This window comes from Gopherus flavomarginatus, chromosome 15 (genome assembly GCF_025201925.1).
Source record: "Gopherus flavomarginatus isolate rGopFla2 chromosome 15, rGopFla2.mat.asm, whole genome shotgun sequence".
NCBI classification, from domain to species: domain Eukaryota; kingdom Metazoa; phylum Chordata; order Testudines; family Testudinidae; genus Gopherus; species Gopherus flavomarginatus.
Genome location: NC_066631.1, coordinates 8,685,504 through 8,706,537, shown reverse-complemented (window position 1 = coordinate 8,706,537; position 21,034 = coordinate 8,685,504). Strand labels below are relative to the sequence as shown.

General features: G+C 46.8%; 1 long non-coding RNA gene across 1 annotated transcript; it reads right to left on the bottom strand.

Moving 5' to 3' along the window:
- Positions 1-16,635: 16,635 nt before the first annotated feature.
- LOC127034913 (uncharacterized) lies at positions 16,636-20,716 on the bottom strand. Its single transcript, XR_007769521.1, has 3 exons — positions 20,547-20,716; positions 17,713-17,799; positions 16,636-16,895 (listed from the first exon to the last, which is right to left on the bottom strand). It is a non-coding gene; the product is annotated as an uncharacterized LOC127034913 (long non-coding RNA).
- Between the last annotated feature and the right edge of the window lie 318 nt (positions 20,717-21,034).

Below are 21,034 nucleotides of genomic sequence, written 5' to 3'. Positions count from 1 at the left end.
AAGCAAACGTGATTCTGGGATGCATTAACAGGTGTGTTGTAAATAAGACACGAGAAGTCCTTCTTCCACTCTACTCTGCGCTGGTTAGGCCTCAACTGGAGTATTGTGTCCAGTTCTGGGCACCGCATTTCAAGAAAGATGTGGAGAAATTGGAGAGGGTGCAGAGAAGAGCAACAAGAATGATTAAAGGTCTTGAGAACATGACCTATGAAGCAAGGCTGAAAGAATTGGGTTTGTTTAGTTTGGAAAAGAGAAGACTGAGAGGGGACATGATAGCAGTTTTCAGGTATCTAAAAGGGTGTCATCAGGAGGAGGGAGAAAACTTGTTCACCTTAGCCTCTAATGATAGAACAAGAAGCAATGGGCTTAAACTGCAGCAAGGGAGATTTAGGTTGGACATTAGGAAAAAGTTCCTAACTCTCAGGGTGGTTGAACACTGGAATAAATTGCCTAGGGAGGTTGTGGAATCTCCATCTCTGGAGATATTTAAGAGTAGGTTAGATAAATGTCTATCAGGGATGGTCTAGACGGTATTTGGTCCTGCCATGAGGGCAGGGGACTGGACTAGATGACCTCTCGCGGTCCCTTCCAGTCCTAGAGTCTATGAATCCATAAAGCAGTGACATAGTCTTGACATGGTTCATACATTCATGAAGCATTAAGGACTTGTACGTGCACTTGTACAATGTGAAATTTATCAGGACTGTGGTGCATTCTCTGTTCATTTAGACTCCTTGTACCCACCTTCCTATAAGGTTACTGCTCAGGAGACACAAGAACTGGAATATGTATACGGACTGTCAGTTGAAGTACAGTAACGAATACTCTTCTTTGAGTGTCCTTTGCATTTTCACATTCTTGGGATATATCATCTGCACAAGCTGACATAGACAATGGAACCCTCTGGTAATAGTGCCTGTTAGAGCACTCATATTCCCCTCCTGTCCCTACCCTCAACATTTAAGTGAGTCCTGAGAGTGTGACTATAGACGGGACCTGGCACGTGTTATCAGCTCCAGTTCCTTCCAACCCCAGTGGTAAACGGATGTGGATCTCTCAGATCCGCAGCTACATACGTAACTTTTAGACTAGTTATTGATATTTTATAGTTTTAGGATAGACTTACAGACTTTAAGGTCAGAAGGGACCATTATGATCATCTAGTCTGACCTCCTGCACAACGCAGGCCACAGAATCTCACCCACTCACGCCTGCAACAAACCCCTAACCTATGTCTGAGTTATTGAAGCCCTCAAATCGTGGTTTCAAGACCTCAAGGTGCAGAGAATCATCCAGCAAGTGACCTGTCCCCGCGCTGCAGAGGAAGGTGAAAAACCTCCAGAGCCTCTGCCAATCTGCCTTAGTGGAAAATTCCTTCCTGACCCCAAATATGGGATCAGTTAAACCCTCAGCATGTGGGCAAGACTCACCAGCCAGCACCCAGGAAAGAATTCTCTGTAGTAACTCAGATCCCATCCCATCACAGACCATTGGGTATATTTACCTGCTAATAATCAAAGACCAATTAATTGCCAAAATTATGCTATCCCATCATACCATCCCTTCATAAACTTATCAAGCTTAGTCTTGAAGCCAGAGATGTCCTTTGCCCCCACTACTGCCCTTGGAAGGCTGTTCCAGAACTCGTATCTGCATCCAATCTGCAATCCACAGAAATGATCTGCGGATATCTGCATTCATGGATGCAGACACCTACAGATATAAAGCGGATATCCGCGGATTTGCAGGGTTCTATTAGTATCATGACACACCATTAAAAATCCCTTTAGCCTTTTATTAAAGATAAAGAAAAGAGGGGACAACAGTTCTAGCATTTGAAATGTAAAGCATTAAATAAAGTGTTCATTTTAACAACATCCTTTGTTCCCTTTCCTTTTAGCTGAAGAGAGCTTTTAGAGGGAACTCCCCTTCCCCCTGTCTGCCAGTTTCTTAAATGGTATCAAAGATGGTGTGACAGGGCAGAGCAGCCCCGCACTGGTACAGAAGGGGTTAATCCTTCTCTCCTGGCAGAGGAAGCCACGCCCTGGAAGCTCTGCTGGGCATGCTCCAGCTGGGGATGAGATATAAAAGCCTGCAGATCAGCTGAATCTGGGATGACTGCTGGAGGAGAAGGATGCATGCCGCTAGCTCCTGCAGAGGGAGGGCCTGCGAGTCAGGATCCAGGAGGAAGCCAAGCCAAGGCACTACCTGATACCCCAACGGAGGGCGTCAGAGGTGAGGAACAGACCGGAGGATCTCTGCTGCAGAGGAACTAGTATTCACAGTAGGAAGTGACCCAGGGGAACTATAGAGAAACATCGTTAAAGCTGTATTGACGCTCGGCGTGTTGCGGGCAGATCCCCGCCGAGCGAGTGGCAAGGAAAGCTTGCTGCTACCAGGGCCCTGGGTCAGGGCTCGGTGGAGAGGGCGGGCCCGAGTCCCCCTACCCCCTCACCCCCAAACCGTGAGGGTTTATATGGACTCTGGCCTCTAGGCCACACTACCCTGCCTGAAAGGGGTTTTAGATGGACTCGGGCTGCTAGGCTGCGCTACTGCTCCAGGCAGTGGGACAGTAGAGAAGAAGGCCAAGAGGCCGTAACAGGCAGCCTACAGAGGGGCGGCCACATGGATGGGAGAGTGGTGAGGCGTGGACACCCCATCCTACCCCTGCCACAGGCGGTCACTGTGGTGACAGGCCTGCCACAGATGGTTATAACTGTCTTTTTGGGGGAAAAGAGATGTTAGTTAAGATGGGCTAGTGCTGTTTTTATTGCTGGTGGTGGTAAAGTCCAATCCCATGTCATCTCAGATGGTGTTTGGGATTTAGCTCTAGCTGGTAGAGGTAGACCTGGGTCTTGCTCCCTGCCCTGGTCTGGCTAGGACATCTCTCAGGATCAGGATGATAAGCACCCAGGGTCCCAGGAGATGGTGGGGATGGCAGCCATGATAGTAAAGCTTGCTCCAGTAGCCAATTTTTCTCCCCAAAGCCTCCTCCTTTAAGGACCTACAAAGGGAACAGCGGGTGGAATAGTCCATCCCCTTGCTATTTTGTCCATCAATTAGACCTAGTTTCTGACACACCAATTATGGTTCATTGATTTCTAGTTCTGCTCTCTTCTTATTTACCAAGCATGATCTTAACACAGTCCTTGAATGATATTGGTAGGCCTTTTTGTTTAGACTGATTCAATCTTTGTCTCCCTTTCATACCATGAACATTTGTTGTGGGTTATTGTGACATCTTATGAACTTAGCTCAACTGTAAGAAAGGAATGTAACAGTTAGCATAAGGTCGTAGCCCAAATTATCACAACAGGCATCAACTTTAAAATGACCATCAGTAGCTATGGAAGAAGCCAGACATCCAGTTTTTTACATTTCAGTTCTACTGAAAAGAGTAAGGTCTCCTTGTGTATCTTACAAGGTCTTTGAACAGCAAAATCTCCCTGCCCCCAATCCGTCTTCATGTCAACTGGTTTGAAAAAAGGCTGACATATCAGTGTAACCCTTCTGCCCCTCTGAGTTGGCAGCAACAAGGGCCGGGTTCAGTATCCAGAGGTTCCGTTTCAATAACCCAATGCCAAACCAGCTCGAGCCCCCACCCAGTGACCTGGGAAAATCTTACACGCACCCCTAGGCGCCTCAAAGAGGCAATGCTTCCCCTCTCGCAAGCACAGAGTCTCGGTGTAGCAGAAAAGATTTAATACATGAGATAAACAACAAACACTAAATTGGGAAAAACACCTCTACTAGAGTTCATAGACCAAACCGTGAGCAAAGACCCACCCCAGGAAATTGGGCTGTGTCCTCTTTCCTGGGCTCTTGAGTCCAGCAACCCCCAAATCACCCACAGTCCCAAAAGTCTCTGTCCTGGGTCAGTGCAGCCCAAAGTTCGAGAGTCTATCTGCAGGTCTCCCCCCCCCAGCCTGGTAGAAAGGGGCACCTTACGTGGTCCGGGGCGAACTGCCCTGCCTCTCTGTGGGTTCTGCTCCCGCCTTCTCCACGAACTGCTGCGCTTTACCAGCTGCTCCACTCTGCTCCTCCAGCCGTTCTCAGAAACTGCTCCGCTCCGCCAGCTGCTCTGCTCCACCAGCTGTCCTGTGAGCTGCTCCAGTTGTCCCTGCAAACTGCTCAGCTCTGCGGGCCGCTCACAGCTACTCCGCTCTGCCAGTCGCTCCGCTGCCACCAGCTGTCCCGTGATCCGCTCCAGCCGTCCCCACAAACTGCTCCACTCCGCCAGCGGCTCTGTTCCACAGTATAGCTTTGGGCTCCCCACTAGTTAGCACTGTACTCAGTGCTCTCAGCTCAGTGATTTTAGCTCTTTAGTGATTTTCAGCTCTTAGTGATTCCAGCTCATAGTAGGGGAGCCCCAGTGCTAGTGCACCATTAGCCCAAAGTGATTTCAGCTCAGTAACCTGTAATTAAATTCTTAAGGGAATAAAAAAAACAACTCTGACATTCCACAGTGGAGAGAGGAGGAGGTGCAACTGGTGCTTCTGGCGCCACAAGGAGACTGCACCACCAGGCACAGATACCTGTCCCCAGCCTCTCTCAATTCTCTGGGTTTTGGAACCCATGTCCCATGTCTAGCCAGTACCACCCAACTGAGGGTGAGCAATTTGTCACCAAGCAGTCCCACAGCTTGGCAGTCTGGGATAGGGTGGGCGTGCCTATGCAAATACACTCTCTCACATTCTTTCCACCAGATGTCAGTGTAGAGCTTATCCTGACCCTGCTTACATCAGATTCCAGATGAAAATTTTCCTGCTTTAATGTATGCCCTTAGCCTGACTCTCTTGTTTATCACCATTAGTTCAAAGATCTAGGTCAGTCCTCAAGGTTCTACCCTTCACAACAAAGAGGGGGGAAAAGTTCAGTTTTTCTAGGGACAAAATTGTTTTCAGCTTCCTTAAATGTATGTAGCCAATTATCAAGTTGTCATGGCCAGGTATAATCTTCACTTGTGGGAGAAGATAATCTTCACCAAGAATCTTCCAGAGAATCAAGGAAAGTTAACAGCTCTTATCAAAGAGGCCCTTGTTGAAATATGCAAAGCTGCTATATGGACTTTGATTCACACTTTTATGAAATCTGATGTATTAGATATGGCAACCAGGTCTGATGCAGTTTGGCAGAGTGGTGCTCCAGTCATTGTTCAATGGGGACTCCACCTTCATTTTACTGTACTGCTTACCAAACTATCCCAAGTGGGAATATGCAGAAGGACACTCAAAGAAGAAATGAAGGTTACTTCCTAGTAATTGGAATTATTTGAGAAGAACTCCGCACAAACACACTCCTGCAAAGTCCTAATTTTGGCATTCCTTGATATTCCACTTTAGCGATGGAAGGAACTTAAGTGGCAACAAGCACCGTCGCACCTTCTGAACACATTCAAACACATACGGTGAGGACTAGAGGGGCTCGTGAATGCTCCAACAGGCATTGCTTCCAGAAGGTTGCAGACTCCATCTAAAAGAACTTTCAGGTACAAGTAAGTAACTTTCATTCTTTGGCATTTTTCTGTATGCATATTCCATGACGCACCCTCCATTCCTGTTAGTTTGAGGACTCCAAAGTATGGTCTCTTGATGTCACGAAGGAACTAGAATATGATTTGGTGTGGCTCCATCCTTTACACAATCGGCTGGACACTGAGAACATGAAGAGTACATGAGCCATCCCAATGGATGCTGCTGCATATAAAATTTCTGTCTTGAACACTGGAAGTCCACCCAACCAACTCTGGAATATGTATATAGAGTAAACAACTCAAACATCAATTATTGTATGGACATTCCTAAGATATCAGGAGTCCTGGCCAACTTTAAAGGTGGGGGTGAAAGAAATCTAAAACAAAATTTACAATAGAAAAGATAAAACATTTTTGTAGGCCCCTAGAGTTATTTTATTTACCAGTTGCTATAGTCTGCCTGCATTTTATCTAGAAATAGCCATACCAGCTCTAGTAGAATTAAAAAAAGCCTGGGTTCAAAACAAATCTTGCATGCCAGAAGGATAAATCTATATATATTCCAGGGCTATATTTTTCAATTTTTTTAACTACCATAAACAACATATAATGGCAAAGGAGAAGAGGATTTTAATCCAGATAAAATATGAGTATTAAACACTGAAAACTGCACTCAGATTTATGGGCCAACTTTAACATCTAGCCAAGAGCTGCACATTCCACATATGTAGTACAGGGTGTTGCCTGCCTGGCTCCTTCCAGGAACATAGCACACCAAGCTACATCATCCATCCAGAGATCCCTCATAATCAAATGAGAAAAATAACTTGGGTTCATGTTTTCAAAATGTGTTCATCAATTGATATTTCCATACTTGTTTATTTTTACCCTTAAATCAAAGCTTTCTGATCCAATCCTTTCCCACTGCAGTCTTATTAGGCTGAATCTTATTCAACATCTTTTTATTAAAACCGAATTCTCACCAAGCAAGCACAACAAATTTGAAAGATCAGATCTATCCTTTTGATGATGTGTGCGTTGGGTCATTGTTTCATACCATCTGCCTAGAGGGCTAATAGCAACCTCAAATTTTATTATTAAATCCTTCGGAAACTCAGGTAGGGTTAGTTGTAGCTATAATGGGGTATCTGACAGATAGTATGGTCATCTTAACCAAATTCACTGAAGTGCAAAAATAACTTACTATTAAAACTTTTAAAGATACCTGTTGGCTTGTTCTGTCCAAGTTACCTTTCCTCTTTATTCCCTTGGTAGTTTACATTGTCATTTTCTTTCTCTCTAGCATTCTCTAACTCATATAAAAATTGTTCCACAGAGGCCTGGTGTACACTATACATTTAAATCAAATTTAGCAGCATTAAACCGAATTAACCCTGCACCCATCCACACAACAAAGCCCTTTATATCAATATAAGGGCTCTTTAAACCGATTTCTGTACTCCTCCCTGACGAGGGGAGTAGTGCTGAAATCGGTATTGCCATGTCGGATTAGAGTTCGTGTGGCTGCAATTCGACGGTATTGGCCTCTGGGCGGTATCCCACAGTGCTTCATTGTGACCGCTCTGGAAAGCAATCTGAACTCGGATGCACTGGCCAGGTAGACAGGAAAAGCCCCGTGAACTTTTGAATTTCATTTCCTGTTTGCCCAGCATGGAGCTCTGATCAGCACGGGTGACAATGAGATCCCAAATCCAAAAAGAGCTCCAGCATGGGCCATACGGGAGATACTGGATCTGATCGCTGTATGGGGAGACTAATCTGTTCTATCAGAGCTCCATTACAGAAGACGAAATGACACAGCATTTGAAAAAATCTCCAGGCTATAATAGACAGAGGCCACAGCAGGGACTCAGCACAGTGCTGCGTGACAAGCATAACGGAAAGCCAAAGAATCAAACAGACGCTCAGGGAGGGAGTGCTGAGGACTCCAGCTATCCCACAGCCCCTGCAGTCTCTGAAAAGCATTTGCATTCTTGGCTGAGCTCCCAATGCCTGAAGGGTCAAAAACATTTTCCCAGGTGTTTCAGGGTGTATGTCGTCAATTTACACCCTTCTCCCCTCCTGAAAGAAAAAGGGGAAAAAAATCGTTTCTCGCCTTTTTTCAATGTCACCCTATGTCTACTGCATGCTGCTGGTAGATGGGGTGCTGCAGCGCTGAACACTAGCATCCCCTTCCCAGTGGCAGATGGTGCAAAATGACTGGTAGCCATCATCATCAGCCCGTGAGTGCTCCTGGCTGGCCTTGGTAAAAATGGGAATGACTCCGGGTCATTCCCAGAAGATGGTACAAAAGGCTTGGTAACCGTCCTCATCATAGCAGCGGGAGGCTGCATTCCTCTCCCTCCCCACCCTTTAATGTCCTGCCTGGACTATCATAGCAGCTGGAGGTTGTCTCCTCCTCATTTTATCTCACTAAAAAGTCAGTGTTTCTTATTTCTGCATTCTTTATTACTTCATCACACAACTGGGGGGACACTGCCACGGTAGCCCAGGAGGGTTGGGGGAGGAGGGAAACAACGGGTGGAGTTGTTGAAGGGGTACCCCCTAGAATGGCATTCAGCTCATCATTTCTGTGGGATCTCTGGGGCTCTGACCTGGAGCAGCTGTGCTCGCTGGTTCTCTAGTACACTTGCCCCATATTCTAGGCAGGACTGACTCTATTTTTAGACAAAACATAAAGAAAGGAATGACCTGGGAACTCGTTCCCATTTTTGTCCATGCGCCCCCGGCTGACCTCAGCGAGGCCAACCAGGAGCACCCATGACAGCAGCAGACAGTACAAAAGGATTGATAATTGTCATCACCACTTTCCAATTGCAAATGGTACAAAATGACTGATAACCATCATCTCATCGCCAATTTACAATGGCAGACGGTGCAATAGGGATGGTAACTGTCTCTGCTACCTTGCAAAGGCAAATGAATGCTGCTGTGTAGCACTGCAGTACCGTGTCTGTCAGCAGCATCCAGTACACATACAGTGACAAAAGACAAAACAGGCTCCATGGTTCCCGTGCTATGGCGTCTGCCGGGGCAATCCAGGGAAAAAGGGCGCAAAATGATTGTCTGCCGTTGCTTTCACGGAGGAAGGATTGAGTGACAACATTTACCCAGAATCACCCACAACACTGTTTTTGCCCCATCATGCATTGGGATCTCAACCCAGAATTCCAATGGACGGGGAAACTGCGGGAACTATGGGATAGCTACGGGATAGCTACCGACAGCGCAACACTCCGGAAATCGACTCTAGCCTCGGTACATGGACGCACACCGCCAAATTAATGAGCTTAGTGTGGCCGCGTGCACTAGACTTTATACAATCTGTTTTAAAAAAACAGTTTCTGTAAAATTGGAATAATCCTGTAGTGTAGACATACCCAGAGGATTTACAGCTGTGTCCCACATTAACCAGCAGGGCATGTTGGTGCACAAAACTCTTCTTTGCCTCAGACTAAGGCCTGGTCTACACTACGAGTTTCTCGAATTTAGCAGCGTTAAACCCAATTTACCCTGCACCCGTCCATACAACAAAGCCCTTTCCTTTGATATAAAGGGCTCTTAATATCGATATCTGTACTCCTCCTCAACGAGGGGAGTAGCGCTGAAATCGGTATTGCCATTTCGAATTAGGGTTAGTGTGGCTGCAGTTCAATGGTATTGGCCTCCAGGAGCAATCCCATAGTGCACCATTGTGACCGCTCTGGACAGCAATCTGAACTCGGATGCACTGGCCAGGTAGACAAGAAAAGCCCCACGAACTTTTGAATTTCATTTCCTGTTTGCCCAGTGTGGAGACCACAGTTGACCATGCAGAGCTCATCAGCACAGGTAACCATGGAGTCTGAGAATAGAAAAAGAGCACCAACATGGACGGTACGGGAGGTACCGGATTTGATCGCTATATGGGAAGAGGATTCCATGCTAGCAGAACTACATTCCAAAAGAGACAATGCTAAAACATTTGAAAAAATCTCCAAGGGCATGATGGAGAGAGGCCACAATAGGGACTCACTACAGTGCCGCATGAAAGTTAAGGAGCTCAGACAAGCCTACCAGAAAACCAAAAAAGCAAACGGAAGGTCTGGGGCAGAGCCACAGACATGCTGCTTCTACGCTGAGCTGCATGCTATTCTAGGGGGGGCCGCCACCACTACCCCCACCCCTGATCATGGATTCCGAGGAGGGGGTAATCTCAGCCATGTCTGAGGATTTTGCTGATGGGAAAATGAGGAGGAGGAGGAGGAGGAGGCCGATGAGCTTGCAGAGAGCACACAGCACTGCGTTCTCCCCAACAGTCAGGATCTCTTTCTCAGTCTGACTGAAGTACCCTCCCAAGGCATTATCCTAGACCAGGAAGCCATGGAAGGGACCTCTGGTGAGTGTACCTTTGTAAATATAAAACATGGTTTAAAAGCAAGCTTTTTTTTTTTAATGATTAATTTGCCCTGAGGACTTGGGATGCATTTGCGGCCCGTACAGCTACTGGAAAAGTCTGTTAACGTGTCTGGGGATGGAGCGGAGATCCTCCAGGGACATCTCTATGAAGCTCTCGTGGAGGTACTCCAAAAGCCTTTCCAGAAGGTTTCCGGGCAGTGCAGCCTTATTCTGTCCTCCATGGTAGGACACTTGACCACGCCATGCTAGTAGCAAGTAACCTGGTATCATTGCATGACAAAGCCTGGCAGCATATGGTCCTGGTGTTTGCTGGCATTCAAGCAACATCTGTTCTTTATCTTGCTGTGTTATTCTCAGGAGAGTGATATCGTTCATGGTAACCTGGTTGAAATATGGGAATTTAATTAAGGGGACAGAGGTGGCCATTCCTACTGGGCTGTTTGCCTGTGGCTGAAAAGAAATCCTTCCCTGCAGTTAGCCAAGCGGGTGCGGGAAATGTCGCTGAGCTTTTTCACTTTTGGCTAGCGGGGATCTTTCCTGATACCAACCACGCCGTGGAGGGAGGGTTAAAGCGATCATCCCAGAGAACTGAATGGGAGGGAGGTTAGTTTGGTTTCTGCTGCTGCATGTTAACAGGAAAGCTGCAGCACTCAATGGACTTTGCTTGGTATGTGGGAAAGGAGGGCGCTGCTTTTATGAAGCCTGCAGAAGCCAAAAGACAATGGCTTACCATGGCCGCATGCAAGCCAAATTCTGTTGACCGGACCTGCATCTGTGATCTCTAACACCAAAGCTGCAGGCACTCAATATGAAGATGCAAAATGCAACCTTGTACTGAAATCACGTGTGCTATGTAATGTGAATAGTGTTGTTCACCGTGAAAGAGTGTAAGTATTGCTCTGTAAAATGTATTTTTTAAAATACTTCTCTCCCATTTTTTCCCTCCCTCCCACAGCTGCAAATTTTTCAAGCCTCCCTCCTCCGTCCCGAAGGCTATCTTAGATAAGGCGGTGGGGGAAAAAAGGACATGAGACAAAATGTTCTCTGAAATCATGGAATCAACCCGCAATGAAAGAGCTCATCTGAATGAGTGGAAGGACGCGTTATCAACATACAGGAAAGATGCTGGTGAATGTGAGGACAGGAGGGACCAATGTGAAGGGAGGAGGGACGCTCGAGATCAGAGGTATTGGCAGCAAGATCAGAGCTGGCGGGATGCAACGCTGGGGCTGCTGTGTGATCAAACTGACATGCTCCGGCATCTAGTGGAGCTTCAGGAACGGCAGCAGGATCACAGGATGCCGTTGCAGCCCCTGTATAACCGCCCTCCCACCTCCCTAAGTTCCATAGCCTCCTCACCCAGACATGTAAGAATGTGGAGGGGGGAGGCTCCCTGCACCCACCCACTCCTCCTCAGTGGACAGCCCAAGCAAAAGCCTGTCATTATTTTGAATTTCTGAAGTGGCCTTTTCCTGCCCTCCTATCCTCCTCCCAAACCCAATCTGGGCTACCTTGTCAGTTCTCTCCCTCTTTTTATAATCAGTTAATAAAGAATACATGAATTTTAAACAATAGTGACTTTATTTCCTTAGAAAGCAAACTGTGATTGAAGGGGGAGGGTGGTTGCTTACAGGGAATGAGTCAATCAAAGGGGTGGGTATTCATCAAGGAGAAACAAACTGAAGCCTGGCCAGTCATGAAATTGGTTTTCAAAGCTTCTCTGATGCGCACCACTTCCCGGTGTGCTCTTCTAATCACCCTGGTGTCTGGCTGCGCATAATCAGCGGCCAGGTGATTGGCCTCAGCCTCCTACCCCACCATAAATGTCTCCCCCTTACTCTCACTCTCACAGAGATTGTGGAGCACAAAGCAAGCAGCAATAACAATGGGTATATTGGTTTGGCTGAGGTCTGGGCGAGTCAGTAACGTGCGCCAGTGTCCCTTGAAATGTCCAAATGCACATTCTACCACCATTCTGCACTTGCTCAGCCTGTAGTTGAACATCTCCTGACTACTGTCCAGGCTGCCTGTGTATGGCTCCATGAGCCATGGCATTGAGGGGTAGGCTGGGTCCCCAAGGATAACTATAGGCATTTCAACATCCCCAACTGTTGTTTTCTGGTCTGGGAAGTAAATCCCTTGCTGCAGCTGTTTAAACAGATTAGTGATCCTGAAGACGCAAGTGTCCTGAATCCTTCCCGGCCATCCCACGTTGATAGTGAAACATTCCTTATGATCCACCAGTGCTTGCTTGCATTGAAAAGTACCCCTTGCGGTTTATGTACTGGGTGCCCTGGTGCTCCGGTGCCAAGATAGGGATATGGGTTCCATCTATCGCCCCACCACAGTTAGGGAATCCCATTGCAGCAAAGCCATCCACTATGACCTGCACATTTCCCAGAATCACAACCTTTGGTAGCAGCAGCCTAGTAATTGCTTTGGCTACTTCAATCACAGCAGCCCCCATAGTAGATTTGTCCACTCCAAATTGATTCCCGACTGACCGGTAACTGTCTGGTGTTGCAAGCTTCCAGAGGGCTATCACCACTCACTTCTCAACTGTGAGGGCTGCTCTCATCTTGGTATTCTGGCCCTTCAGGGCAGGGGAAAGCAAGTCACAAAGTTCCATGAAAGTGCCCTTACGCATGAGAGAGTTTCGCAGCCACTGGGAATCGTCCCACACCCGGAACACTATGCGGTCCCACCAGTCTGTGCTTGTTTCCTGGGCCCAAAATCGGCATTCCATGGCTAGAACCTGCCCCATTACCAGCAGGATCTCCAAAGCACTGGGGCCCGCGGTTTGAGAGAATTCTGTGTCCATGTCTTCATCGCTCTCGTTGCCGTGCTGCTGTAGTCGTCTCCTCCTCGCCCGGTTTTTCAGGTCCTGGTTCAGCATAAATCGCACGAGAATGCGTGAGGTGTTTACATTGTTCATGACTGCTGACTTGAGCTGAGCAGGCTCCATGCTTGCCGTGGTATGGTGTCTGCGCAGTTCACCCAGGAAAAAAGGTGCGAAACGGTTGTCTGCCATTGCTTTCTCAGAGGGAGGGGTGAGGCTGTACCCAGAACCACCTGTGACAATGTTTTTTGCCCCTTCCGGCATTGGGATCTCAACTCAGAATTCCAATGGGCGGGGGAGACTGCAGGAGCTATGGGATAGCTACCCACAGTGCAATGCTCCGGAAGTCAATGCTAGCCTCGGTACATGGACACACACCGCCAAATTAATGTGCTTAGTGTGGCTGCGTGCACTCAACTTCATACAATCTGTTTCCAAAAATCGGTTTCTGTAAAATTGGAATAATCCCGTAGTGAGGACATACCCTAAGAGTGAACCTTACCCTTTTGTCTCCCTCAGGTAGTGAGTGGCCTTTATTTTTGGAACTGTGAGGATCATACTGCTCAGCCCACCCTTACCATGAAGGTCCTGTTGCTCACATTCTGTTTCCCCAAAAGACCCCCAAGACTCAGACCTAGTCTATTTTCTTTTATAAAAAGCAAACTAACTTTATTAGTGCTTTATTACCAGCATTTTGACTGCCAAAGGGGCACCATATGCAAGTATGCACCAACTGCAACTGCATAATTGGTCTATACCGAGCATCAACTTTAATCTTTTCTATTATTTTAGACAGTTTTTTAAAATCTGTTACATGACTAACTGAACCCTATCAGATTTCTATGTTTTTTTTTAACTAAATCATTATCTGAATATAACACTGTTTTTTTTCCCCTGGAAAATATGTGTAGTAGCTGATCATAGGTTCGTCTGTCTCCAGAGAAATGGGTTAGAATTTGCATTCTATTATTGTTTTCTTCTGCCCTGAAAGAGATAAATCCCTTCATTTTGTAGCTGGAATGTGTAAGTATTACTATGATGTGGAAAAGAGACTTAACAAATCATTTCTATGATGATCACTTAGCAATCTACCTCTCTACTCATGAACAGTCTTCCTCCTCCTATCTAATGGTACATTTTAGACAACCTCACTGACCTCTCCTCGTGGATGGTTTTTCAGCAATTTAAATTTCACAAGACAAAACTATGCTCTGGGGTTTTCTGCTGAATCCCTCACCCCTCCCCACTTTGTCACAAAGTACCACCACTATCATGTCATCATCGCAGATGAGTGCAGCTGTACCAGTCCAGAAGTAGGTTGCTATCGTCGTCTGGAAGCTGGCTACTCCAGAATATTATAGGCCCATGGCTAACAAGTTTGAGGTTGGCAAGTCAACTGTCAGTGCTGTGATTGTGTGCTATGTGAAACTATTAATCCTGCAGTTTACCCATGCATGGTGGACATAATTAATGTGCCTGAAATAATAGTTAGGTTTCAGAGAATGGGTTTCTCAAGCTGTACTAAAGACACTGCAGTTCCTGGGCTCGCTCATAGCCCATCCACACCAAGTTTTCTAATGGCTGCCTTGTCAGCAGGATGTAATAGGGGTGAGGGTAGACCATGGTGGCTCTTCGAGAGATGTCCCGGTGGGTGCTCCACTCCAGGTGTTGGTGCATCCCTGTGCCTTCACTCAGATTTTTATAGCAGTACTCGTACCAGTCGTGCATGCACAGAGCCTGCACCCTTGCTGTGAATGTACCTTAATAGTATTCCTGCGTGATCAGTCTCTTCAGTTCCTTCTCTACCATCCCCAGCCTGAGATGGAGCTCAGCAAACTCGTTAAAGACTTTCTGTCGCTTCGTTGATATACCTTCCCTGTTAGTTTGTTACCAGTAGTACTTAGATACCACTGTTCCTGTTCTTTTTTCTCCTCTAAAACTACCCAAAAAAATTTTTTTTTGTTCCTGTCAGAGGCAGCCGCTTCCGACATGCCTGGCTCCCCAGGCTTTATGCACTGCTCTATCTGCAGTGATGCCATCCCTCTTTCTGCTAGCCATTCAAAATGCATAAAATGTTTGGGGGAGTCCCATGTCCTCCAAAAATGTGCCCACTGCAAGAAGCTTAAATCCAGGGCATGGAAGGACAGGGAGCTGAAACTAAAACTGCTCCTCCTTCAGAAATCCTTAAGGTCAGCTTGACCTAAGCGCCAACTCCACTGCATGCCACAGCCTCTCCTCCCCATCTCAAGGAAAGACAAAAAAACTGCAGAAAAAGACATTTTCTCTCACCCACAAAGGGAACTTTGCGGGACAAGACTTCCTCAGGCAGGGCTACAGCCTCCCTCCCTGCACTCCCCTGGCTGAGCACTTTTGACGCGTCAGACTCCTCCAGCGTCGCGTGAAACCTGCCTGCGGCTGCAGCAGTAATGAGGGGAGGGACAGCTCAATGATTTGAGCCTTGGCCTGCTAAACCTAGGGTTGTGAGTTCAAATCCTTGAGGGGGCCACTTAGGGATCTGGGGCAAAAATCAGTACTTGGTCCTGCTAGTGAAGGCAGAGGGCTGGACTCAATGACCTTTCAAGGTCCCTTCAAGCTCTAGGAGATTGGTATTTCTCCAATTATTATTATTAAATTGAAGCTCCAGTGCCGAGGCTTCAGGCTTCCAGTTGCCTGCCTCTCATATGGCACCATTCGGCACCGCAATGGAAGTAGTGCCGACACATGCTGACATGCCTGACCCCCTGAAGACTGCTAATGCTTTCCCAGCACCGGCACCCACCGAGCTGGCTAGCAGTGAAATAATTCTCAGGACACCGGTGCAGAGGAACCTTTTCTTCACAGCAGATTCCTCTTGCACAGCCCTCACCTCGCAGAGGAGTTCTGACACCGCAATTCACACAGTCAAGGGACCTGCTGGTGTCACCTATGCTGCAGTCACCCCTACTTAATGCCTACTTCTCTGTCAGGGTCCGGACAGCCTTCCTCCAGTCATGAGGAAGCTGGACTGCAGGGGGAATTTTCACCATATCAAATCTCCCATCCTCAGACCCCAATCAAGAGAGGTCATAGAAAAATTACCTCATCCTACTCTCAGGATCCTGCCCTGTGGTGTGTAAATCCTTGGATGGCACCACCTGTGCCCTTCCCCCCACAGCGGCAATATTGGGCCCCATGGGCATCTTATCCTTGAGACCATGCTCACTATGCCACCACAGCCAGGTGTGACATCTGCCCGGCACTACCAGCTGACAAACCCACCACTGACGTAAGGCTCCAGGCTGCACCATCACAACTGCAGGATCAGTCACAACCTGCCTCAAACCCAGTAGACCCAGTTGTTATGCCTGATGAAGCCTTACTTCCTCCTCCCCTGACATCTTTGGATGATTTCTCAAAATTTCAAGACCATTTAAAAGAATTGCCAGTGAGTTAAGAATTAACTTGGAGGAGGTTCCTGAACAACAGCATGAGTTAACAGACATCCTGCAGCCCGCTTCTTCTTCTAGGATTGCATTACTGATCAACACAGCCCTTTCGGAACCTGCTAAAGCCATTTGGTAGACTCCTGCTGCAATCCTATCTACCTGTAAATGAGCGGACTGCAAGTACTTCATCCCTTCCAAGGGCTCTGAATTCCTTTTCAGTTATCCAGCACCAAACTTGCTGGTAATAGATGCAGTCAACCAAAAGAACACACACCAGTTTTCCCGCTCCACCCCATCCAACAAGGACAGTAAGTGATTAGATCTGCTCGGACGTAAAGTATGTCTCTTCCACATTACAATTTCACATTGCTAATTATACTGCCATTCTGGAAAAATATGACCACAAAAATTACAACAAATTCATGGATTTTATTGATGACATTCCAGAAGAAATGAAACAACAGTTCATGGCTCTAGTTTCCAAGGGACAAATCATCTCACGTACCGCTCTTCAAGTGGCCCTCGATGCAGCCAATACTGCAGCAAGATCCACGGCTACAGCAGTGGTCATGTGCTGAGGTTCATGGCTTTCCTCCTCTTCTTTTCCTTGAGAGGTCCAGAATACCATTGAAGATCTTCCCCCTTGACGGCGACAAACTCTTTGCCTCCACGACAAACAACGTACTTAATTCAATGAAGGACTCAAGGGCAACTCTCCTGTCCCTAGGAATTCAAACCCCTATGACCAGAAGGTAACAATCTAGATATCAACTTTACCAGCATCCACGCTACCCCACATATACCCAGCAGTTATATAAATCACATGAGCAGCAATGCCAGAGACCCAGATATTAGCATTGCTGTCCCAATTCCTCGGCAGCATCTTAACCTCCTCCAACTAATAAGTAGATTTGAAGCCTTGGTTGAGAGTTTAGAAAATAACATTCCCACTTCAGCACTTACACTGCCTGCCCCTATTTTTGAACCCCGCCTACGACTATTCTCCCATCAATGGCAGAACAGTCCCACAGACAAGTGGGTTATAGAGGTCATCACAATTGGCTATTCCATCTCTTTCCTATCCTTGCCTCCTACCCACCCATCCTCGCTGTCCCCCTTCAGGGACCCCTCTCACGAGCAACTGCTCCTCCAAGAAGTACATCATCTCCTATTGGGAGCAGTGGAACTCATGCCTGAACGACACAGAAGGAAAAGATTTTATTACCATTATTTCTTAAAAGAAAACAGGGATGGCAACCAATCCTCGACCTCAGGCGGCTCAACAAATTTATCAAAAAGCAAAAGTTCAAAATGGTTACCCTCACCACCATAATCCCAGCTCTGGAGCAAGGCAATTGGTTTTCAGCCCTCCACCTATTTTCATGTGACTATACATCCGGCCCACAGACGTTTCCTTCGTTTTACCCTCGGCTCAACACATTTTCAATACAGGGTGCTACCCTTTGGCCTATCCACTGCCTGCTGCATTTTTTCCAAGCTCCTAGCCATAGTCCACTGTCTACCTCAGGAAACAAGGGGTCATAATATTTCCTTACCTCGATGATTGTCTCCTCAAAGCCTCAACACTCGACGAAGCACTTCGATTCACACAGCTCACCGTTGCTTGCTTCCTATCCCTTGGCCTAAAAATAAATAAAAACAAATCCACATTATTTCCTACTCAGCACTTGGAGTTCATAAGAGCACACCTCGATTCCCATACGGGAATAGCATCTCTCCTGCCCGAGCGCTTCAACACCATAAAACTATTGGCCACGAAACTTCACAACAGTCCTCAGGTCACTTCTCAAGACTATCTACAACTATTAGGTCCCATGGCCTCGTGCACTTTTGTGGTCAACTATACATGAGGTGGTTCCAAGCTTGGTTGGCCACGGTTTACAGACCGAATGTACACACTCTAAACTAGCCTCTATCCATACCTTTCAGAGTCAAAGACTCTCTCCTACGGTGGACAGTTCCGTCCAACCTCTGCTCAGGAGTCACCTTTCTCCAGGATGCTTCATCTCTCATAATGACTACCGATGCATCCCTCACAGGGTGAGGAGAGCAAATGTCCCACCACACAGCCCAGGGGCTGTGGATTTCAACCGAAACCTCCTTACACATAAACGTCCCAGAACTTTGAGCCATACACGTGCCTGCCATCACTTCCTCCCATTAATCCAGAACCAACATGTACGGATAATGACAGACAACATTGCCTGCATGTTCTATGTAAACAAGCAGGGAGGAGCTCGCTCTCACTCTTTCTTTGCACAGAAGCTATGATGCTCTGGAATTGGTGCTTTGTGAACAACATCCAGATATCAGCTGCCTATCTTCCTGGAGCTATGAATTCCACCGCAGACGAATTAAGCAGAGGCTTTCCCTGGGATCGTGAATGGGAGATAAACGAGACAACCATCAACAACATATTCCACATTTGGGGCTACCCAACCATAGACCTTTTCGCAACTGCAAAAAACACAAAATGTCCCGAATTTTGCTCCAGAGCGGGACTGGGCAAACATTCCCTGGGAGTTGCATTCATGATCCCATGGCACCAGGACTTACTATATGCGTCTCCCCCGACACAGGCTCTCCACAGAGTTCTGACAAAGATATGAACAGATCGTGCCACAGTAATTCTGATTGCCCTGTCGTGGCCCAGATAACCATGGTTTCTATTCCTCACCAGAATGTCAATTCGCCCACCGATTTCATTGCCCCTCACTCCAAACCTCCTATCGCAGCAACACGGCTGATTTCTTCACCCCAATCTGTCCATGCTTCATCTCAAAGCTTGGTTCCTACATGCTTCTCCCAAATTAACTGGCATGCTCTGAGCAGGTTCAAAGAGTGCTCCTACATAGGCAATACAAGTAGATTGTGTTCTGCTATCTCTGAAATTGGAAGCAATTCACACAATGGTGCTCAACTAAACTTCCTCCTACTTCTGCCCCTCTTCCACTCTCACCTGACTACCTATTAGACCTTAAGCAATCTGGCCTTTCTTTCAGCTCCTTCAAAGTCCACTTAGCTGCTATTACAACTTTTCATGACAAGATCGACGATACCTCTGTTTTTGTTCATCTAATCACCAAGCGTTTTCTCAAAGGACTCCAATCCCTATACCCGGACATTAAACCTCCTACCCCTCCAAGAGACCTTCACTTAGTTTTATCCTGCTTAACTCAACAACCGTTTGAGCCCTTACCCACTTGCTCCCTCTTATACATCTCTATGAAAACAGCATTCTTAGCGGCAATCACCTCAGCCAGACACGCAGGAGAAATAGCAGCTCTCATGGCAGACCCACCTTATACACTATTTTTCAAGGACACGGTTACCCTCCAAATACACCCCAAATTTCTTCCTAAAGTGCATTCATCATTTCACATCAATGAGCCGATACACCTACCAACCTTCTTTCCTAAACCACATGCAAACTCTTTTGAATCCACAATGCATACATTAGACATACACAGGGCTCTGTCCTTCTATTTGGATTGAACCAAGACCTTTAGGAACTCTTCTAGACTCTTTGTCTCCATCATGGAACGCTCAAAAGGGACCCTATTTCTACCCAGAGACTTTCAAACTGGATTTCTGAGTATTTCTGACTGTGCTATTAGGTAAAGAAAGTTACGCCTTCAGCCGGCTCAGAACTCACTCCACTAGATCTGTGGGTACTTCCATGGCTTTTCTACACAAAGTTCCCTTAGCTGACATCTGTAAAGTGGTCACTTGGTCTTCTGAACACATAAGCACTATGCCCTAATTCAAGGCCCTCTTTCTGATATACGATTAGGCAGAGCTGTATTATCTAATGCCTTCCTACCAAATCCCAAGTCCCTACTTCCTTGAACTACACTGCTTTACGGTCACCTGGAGTGGAGCACCCACAGGGACATCTCTCTCTCGAAGAGGAGGTTACTCACTCTGTGCTGTAACTGATGTTCTTAGAGATGTGTCCCTGTGGGTGCTTCACTACCCACCCTCCTCCCCTCCACTTCGGAGGTGGGGTAGCCTCTGTTGTAGAGAAGGAACTGAGGAGACCAGTCGCACACACATACTATTGGTACACTCAGAGCAAGGGGGCGGGAAGGCTCTGGTTGTGCGTGTCTGGTACAAGTGCTGCTGTAAAAATCTCCGAGCGAAGGCGCAGGAATGACTAACACCTGGAGTGGAGCACCCTTAGGGACACTCATCTCGAAGAACATCAGTTACTGCACAGGGTGAGTAACCTCCTCTTACTGGTGATGGTGCTGAAGCTAGTGTTGGAATTTGTGGTAGGGGGCTGTGACTGGAGCTGATGGTGGAGGGTTGCAACCCTATGGCTATCAGGGTGATCCATCACACTAACAGTCTGGTCAAGGAAACTGACCATTCTTTCCTCTTGCTTCTTGTCCAACTCCTCCTTCGCTTTTCTGGAACTGCTTTTCTGGAACTGAATCAGGAGGCTGCCCTGATTTCCCCTTGTCTTGTAGCAGGTCATCTTGGACCCTCTTCCTTTTCCCAGGCTTGTTGAAGCTCCTATCTCCAGGTGTCATAGATGGTGCAGATGAGGTAGAAGAGCCTGCCAATAAAATTAATTAGCATATTTTCCTCCCTGGGGATGGAAGAGTAAAAAATTCCTCCATTTCACATTCTGCATCAAGACAAGAACACAGTTTTGATACTTTTATCAACCTGGTATGTTTTTAATTTTATCTCTACATGCTGGTCTATTCCGAAGCTCTTTCCAGCAACATACCCAGACCAAAGACTTTACTATGGTAAGAATTTCAGATTTAATTTATTTTAAAAAAATGGGAAGGGGGGAGAGATGAACCTACTTGTGGAGAAATTAGGGAAGTCAGATCAAGAACCTGT